Source organism: Coregonus clupeaformis, unplaced genomic scaffold (genome assembly GCF_020615455.1).
Source record: "Coregonus clupeaformis isolate EN_2021a unplaced genomic scaffold, ASM2061545v1 scaf0540, whole genome shotgun sequence".
Classification (NCBI taxonomy): Eukaryota; Metazoa; Chordata; class Actinopteri; order Salmoniformes; family Salmonidae; genus Coregonus; species Coregonus clupeaformis.
The window spans coordinates 94,640-101,165 of NW_025533995.1; the positions used below are offsets into that span (position 1 = coordinate 94,640).

Sequence of the window (6,526 nt, forward strand, 5' to 3'; positions counted from 1 at the left end):
CTCCTCTGTTCCTCTGGTGATGTAGAGGCTAACCCAGGCCCTGCAGCCCCCAGTATCACTCCGACTCCCCAGGAGCTATCATTTGTTGACTTCTGTAACCGTAAAAGTCTTGGTTTTCTGCACATAAATATCAGAAGCCTCCTTCCTAAGTTTGAGTTATTAACTGCGTTAGCACACTCCGCCAACCTTGATGTTCTAGCAGTGTCTGAATCCTGGCTTAGGAAGACCACCAAAAATTCTGAAATTTCCATCCCCAACTATAACATTTTCCGTCTAGATAGAACTGCCAAAGGGGGTGGAGTTGCAATCTACTGTAGAGATAGCCTGCAGAGCTCTATCATACTATCCAGGTCTGTGCCCAAACAGTTTGAGCTTCTACTTCTAAAAATCCACCTTTCCAGAAATAAATCTCTCACTGTTGCCGCTTGCTACAGACCCCCTCAGCCCCCAGCTGTGCCCTGGACACCATATGTGAATTGATTGCCCCCATCTATCCTCAGAGTTCGTACTGCTTGGTGACCTAAATTGGGATATGCTTAACACCCCGGCCATCCTACAATCTAAACTAGATGCCCTCAATCTCACACAAATTATCAACGAACCTACCAGGTACAACCCTAAATCCGTAAACATGGGTACCCTCATAGATATCATCCTGACTAACTTACCCTCTAAATACACCTCCGCTGTTTTCAACCAGGATCTCAGCGATCACTGCCTTATTGCCTGCGTCTGTAACGGGTCCGCGGTCAAACGACCACCCCTCATCACTGTCAAACGCTCCCAAAAACACTTCAGCGAGCAGGCCTTCCTAATTGACATGGCCCAGGTATCCTGGATGGATATAAATCTCATTCCGTCAGTAGAGGATGCCTGGTTGTTCTTTAAAAGTAATTTCCTCTCAATCTTAAATAGACATGCCCCATTCAAAAAATACAGAACTAAGAACCGATATAGCCCCTGGTTCTCCTCAGACTTGACTGCCCTTGACCAGCACAAAAACATCCTGTGGCGTACTGCATTAGCATCAAATAGCCCCCGCGATATGCAACTTTTCAGGGAAGTTAGGAACCAATATACACAAGCAGTTAGGAAAGCAAAGGCTAACTTTTTCAAACAGAAATTTGCATCCTGTAGCACTAACTCCAAAAAAATTTGGGACCCTCTGCACCCTCCGCTGCAACTTGCCCATGCCCCCCCGCTTCTTCTTCACACAAATCCAGACAGCTGATGTTCTAAAAGAGCTGCAAAATCTGGACCCCTACAAATCATCTGGGCTAGACAATCTGGACTCTTTCTTTCTAAAACTAGCCGCCGAAATTGTTTCAACCCCTATTACTAGCCTGTTCAACCTCTCTTTCGTAACGTCTGAGATCCCCAGAGATTGGAAAGCTGCCGCGGTCATCCCCCCTCTTCAAAGGGGGTGACACTCCTAGATCCAGACTGTTACAGACCCATATCCACCCTGCCCTGCCTTTCAAAAGTTTTTGAAAGCCAAGTTAACAAACAGATCACCGACCATTTCGAATCCCACCGTACCTTCTCTGCTATGCAATCCGGTTTCCGAGCTGGTCATTGGTGCACTTCAGCCACGCTCAAGGTCCTAAACGATATTATAACCACGATCGATAATAGACAGTACTGTGCAGCCGTTTTCATTGACCTGGCCAAGGCTTTCGACTCTGTCAACCACCGCATTCTTATTGGCAGACTAAATAGCCTTGGTTTCTCAAATGACTGCCTCGCCTGGTTCACCAACTACTTCTCAGATAGAGTTCAATGTGTCAAATCGGAGGGCCTGTTGTCTGGACCTATGGCAGTCTCTATGGGAGTGCCACAGGGTTCAATTCTTGGGCCGACTCTTTTCTCTGTGTATATCAATGACGTCGCTCTTGCTGCTGGTGACTCTCAGATCCACCTCTCACGAGACGACACCATTTTGTATACATCTGGCCCTTCATTGGACACTGTTAACAAACCTCCAAACGAGCTTCAATTCCATACAACACTCCTTCAGTAGCCTCCAACTGCTCTTAAACACTAGTAAAACTAAATGCATGCTCTTCAACCGAACGCTGCTTGCACCCGCCCACCCGACTAGAATCACTACTCTCGACGGGTCTGACCTAGAGTATGTGGACAACTACAAATATCTAGGTGTCTGGTTAGACTGTAAACTCTCCTTCCAGACTCACATTAAGAATCTCCAATCCAAAGTTAAATCTAGAATCGGTTTCCTATTTCGCAACAAAGCCTTCTTCACTCATGCTGCCAAACATGCCCTCGTAAAACTGACTATCCTACCGATCCTTGACTTCGGCGATGTCATTTACAAAATAGCCTCCAACACTCTACTCAGCAAATTGGATGTAGTCTATCACAGTGCCATCCGTTTTGTCTCTAAAGCCCCATATAATACCCACCACTGTGACCTGTATGCTCTTGTTGGCTGGTTCCTCACTACATATTCGTCGCCAAACCCACTGGCTCCAGGCCATCTATAAATCACTGCTAGGCAAATCCCCGCCTTATCTTAGCTCATTGGTCACCATAGCAACACCCACCCGTAGTCTGCGCTCCAGCGGGTATATCTCACTGGTCATCCCCAAAGCCAACACCTCCTTTGGCCGCCATTCCTTCCAGTTCTCTGCTGCCAATGACTGGAACAAATTGCAAAAATCTCTGAAGCTGGAGACACTTATCTCCCTCACTAACTTTAAGCATCAGTTGTCAGAGCACCTTACCGATCACTGCACCTGTACACAGCCCATCTGAAATTAGCCCGCCCAACTACCTCATCCCTATATTGTTATTTATTTTGCTCATTTGTACCCCAGTATCTCTATTTGCACATCATCTCTTGCACATCTATCAGTCCAGTGTTAATACTAATTGTAATTATTTTGCACTATAGCCTATTTTATTGCCTTACCTCCATAACTTGCTAAATTTGCACACACTGTATATTATATGTATATCTGTTGTATTTTTGACTTTGTTTTGTTTTACCCCATATGTAACTCTGTATTGTTGTTTTTATCGCACTGCTTTGCTTTATCTTGGCCAGGTCGCAGTTGTAAATGAGAACTTGTTCTCAACTGGTTTACCTGGTTAAATAAAGGTTAAATAAATAAATAAATAAAAATGGCATTTCATGTCCATGATAGGAAGTTTGTTGTAGTGACTCAGTAAGGCTAATTGTAAAAGTAACCCTCTAAAGTGCCATGTTTGTACAGTTTATTATGTGGAGGAAACATTTAGGCAGCCAGGACCATACACCAGGACCGCTCCGTAGGCCGCACTGTAGGCCTAGCTCTTACTGCAGTCCAGTGCCATGGACATCTTTGAAGTTTGGCCTCTAGTAATTTAGGACGGCAACTTTATGAAGGCCTCCTCACCCTGGTCTTATCGTACAAGGCTCTACAGACATATAAAATAATGACAGGCTGTTTTTATTGTTCATATTATTTGCGTTGATGATATATTGAAGTCAAGTGGTTCAACATTCAAATGTAGGTGGACAAGGACTGCTTGGAAAACGCGACGGTCGGTGGAACACTTGCGCCACCAAGTGGACAATTGCTTCAGTTCCCTTGTGGCATCAATGCTACCAGAGATATGTGATATAAGATCAAATGTCATGTCAATATTATTATCTCTAAATTGATTCCCCCACCCGTATTTCATATATTATTATTCCGATTTAGCTGTTAATCTGGATTTAATTTATAAACGCTTTCTGTCATTTCCGATTGGAGGGCAGATGACCACGTGACTTACGAACCTACCAATTTGTTACTTTGTAACAGTCTAAAGTGGTTATTCCCAACGTTGATCAACTCCCAATCTATGCCAAGATTTTTTTAAAGCATTATATTTAAAGCATTATCACTGTACCATTTACACCCTGTATCCTGTGCATGTGACGAATAAACATTGATTTGATTAGATGATTAACGCACCATTCACATCAGCTATCATAGTCAATATAGCAGTGACTGACTTCACCATCACTTTCTAGCCATCATTGACATTGAGATGAAGATGGTCAAACGTGAAAATATAAAATACATCGTGATTCTAATGGAATATAACAAAGCAATTCTGTTGTCTTTGCCTGATTTATCTTTACAATGACAGGGGGTGCACCGTTCCTGGAGGTACTGCAATACCAGGTCGATGCGTGGAGTGGACGGAGCAAGCCCCTATTCCATCTCCCTGTTCCAAAAATCAATTTAATATATGGTCCCCAGATAGGGGACGTATCAGATATTAAACTGATAAGAACAGATACTACACTTGATCTTAGCCAAAAGCCCGAGAAGCCTCATCTCCACTGCTTGAAGATCTGTGTCACGTGGTCAAAAAAATAAAAGAAATCCCACTCATTTGTGTGTTCCTCAGCTAAAACAGCTGGCCATACAGTTCTGATTGATAGTAATGAGAAATCATTTTTGTAGTGTATCATGTAATCATGGGCTAAAACTTGTGTAAACAGGCAGAGGGCTGATCGTTTCTTCTTAAAATAAGTTAAATACCTCGATCGTATGAACTTTGTAAGGATCATCTCCAGTTCCACCATTATCCTCTATGGCCTCCATAACTTGGTTCAGAGCAGTCCTGAACTCTGTACGGATCATCTCCAGTTTCACCATTATCCTCTATGGCCTCCATAACTTGGTTCAGAGCAGTCCTGAACTCTGTACGGATCATCTCCAGTTCCACCATTATCCTCTATGGCCTCCATAACTTGGTTCAGAGCAGTCCTGAACTCTGTACGGATAATCTCCAGTTTCACCATTATCCTCTATGGCCTCCATAACTTGGTTCAGAGCAGTCCTGAACTCTGTACGGATCATCTCCAGTTCCACCATTATCCTCTATGGCCTCCATAACTTGGTTCAGAGCAGTCCTGAACTCTGTACGGATCATCTCCAGTTCCACCATTATCCTAATCTCCACTGCTTGAAGATCTGCAAAATAATAAAAGACTCAACAGTTTTGCTGCAAGTAGTGTGACAATACAAGCCATGAGTACCAGGCAGGACATGGATCAAGGCCATGTGAAATACCGTGATCAAAATATCCATCCTTCATATATATTAGTAGTATTGATAACCATATATCTGCTGACAGCCAAACAATTTGGAATTGATGTTGACAATACAAGAGAAGCAACATGTTGTAACATATAGGCTAGCATAATATACCTTTAATGTATCCAGCAGGCATCTCAGAAGCCACAGGCTCATCAAGCAGGGATGGCAGCTCTTGGTCTAAAATATAAGAACAAATCATGCTGTTATTGAAACTTTCTACATTTACGATTTCGAGATCAATATCTTGATGGCTAAAGAAACCTGATTCTGATGCTCTGTCTTGGCCAGCTTCTTCCTGGCTGCCACTTGGACTAACTGAGAAAACAGAAGGAAAAACATGAAGACATACTTTGCTTTTGAAACTGGCACAGAACCAAACGTGAAGGGCTGTCAGTCAGGAGCTCAGTGGGAAGGTGAATGAATCCCAACAAAAATAAATGCTAAGAATTATTTATTTATTTATTATGCTTTTAGTTTGATGGCAAATACATACAGATATTTACAAACGCATCATCACACTTGTGTTTTACCCCAGAAGAATAGGGTGATTTCACTACTGTTGTAAATACAAGTTTCACCCATACACAGCACCACAACTATTTGGAAAGTTCTAACAGTATGCACAAAGTAGTAATAAGACTTTAAATAAAGGTTTGTAAAGCTATAATACTTCATACAATTCATTTTACCCTAAAACTAATTGTTTACCCTAAAACTAATTGTTTACCCTAAAACTACAACCAGACACTTACTGTTGCTCTGGCTTGAGGTGGCACATGGCCTCAAGTCTTCTGCATCTGCAACTTTAGAGAATATCACAGATGTCAAACCGTTACCACATTTATAGTACACACTTAACAGATTTTCCTGTTCATCCCATACAGTTGGTAGGAACAGAACTTTGAGAAAGTAGGCTTGTTAATCAGACTTGAAACATTATGTACCTTGTTGTGGGGTCTTTTCAAAGACACTGGCTCTTGAAGTTACTAGGATAGCCACATTAGCAGCTAATTAGCTTTTCATTTTTGGGGGGTAAATGCAGGTGAATATATGGATCAAAGTCACCTTGTCCTAGAGAGATTTACACTGTTATCAAAACGTTACGCCAGGGTAAGCCTATCTTCCACCCAATGTAAAGCTGGGATATATAAGATTTTCGTTGTTATTCTGTCCCTCACTGTTCAAATAAACCTACCATTAAAATTATAGACTGATAATTTATTTGTCAGTGGGCAAACGTACAAAATCAGCAGGGGATCAAATACTTTTTTCACTCACTGTAAGATACCCCGTTAAAAAAATAATAATCTAAAATGTGAAGTTTTGTCACACAACACAATGCCCAGTGGTGTAAAGTACTTAAGTAGTATTTTAAAGTATTTTTACTTAAGTCGTTTTTTGGGTATCTGTACTTTACTTTACTATTT

General features: G+C 41.9%; 1 long non-coding RNA gene and 1 other non-coding gene across 2 annotated transcripts; both read right to left on the bottom strand.

The window, feature by feature from the left end:
• Nucleotides 1–4,138: 4,138 nt before the first annotated feature.
• On the bottom strand, nt 4,139–4,329 carry LOC121558750. The gene has a single exon (XR_005998591.2). It is a non-coding gene; the product is annotated as a U2 spliceosomal RNA (small nuclear RNA).
• Nucleotides 4,330–4,959: 630 nt separating this feature from the next.
• LOC121562706 lies at nt 4,960–5,511 on the bottom strand. Its single transcript, XR_005999609.2, has 3 exons — nt 5,361–5,511; nt 5,211–5,276; nt 4,960–4,973 (listed from the first exon to the last, which is right to left on the bottom strand). It is a non-coding gene; the product is annotated as an uncharacterized LOC121562706 (long non-coding RNA).
• Between the last annotated feature and the right edge of the window lie 1,015 nt (nt 5,512–6,526).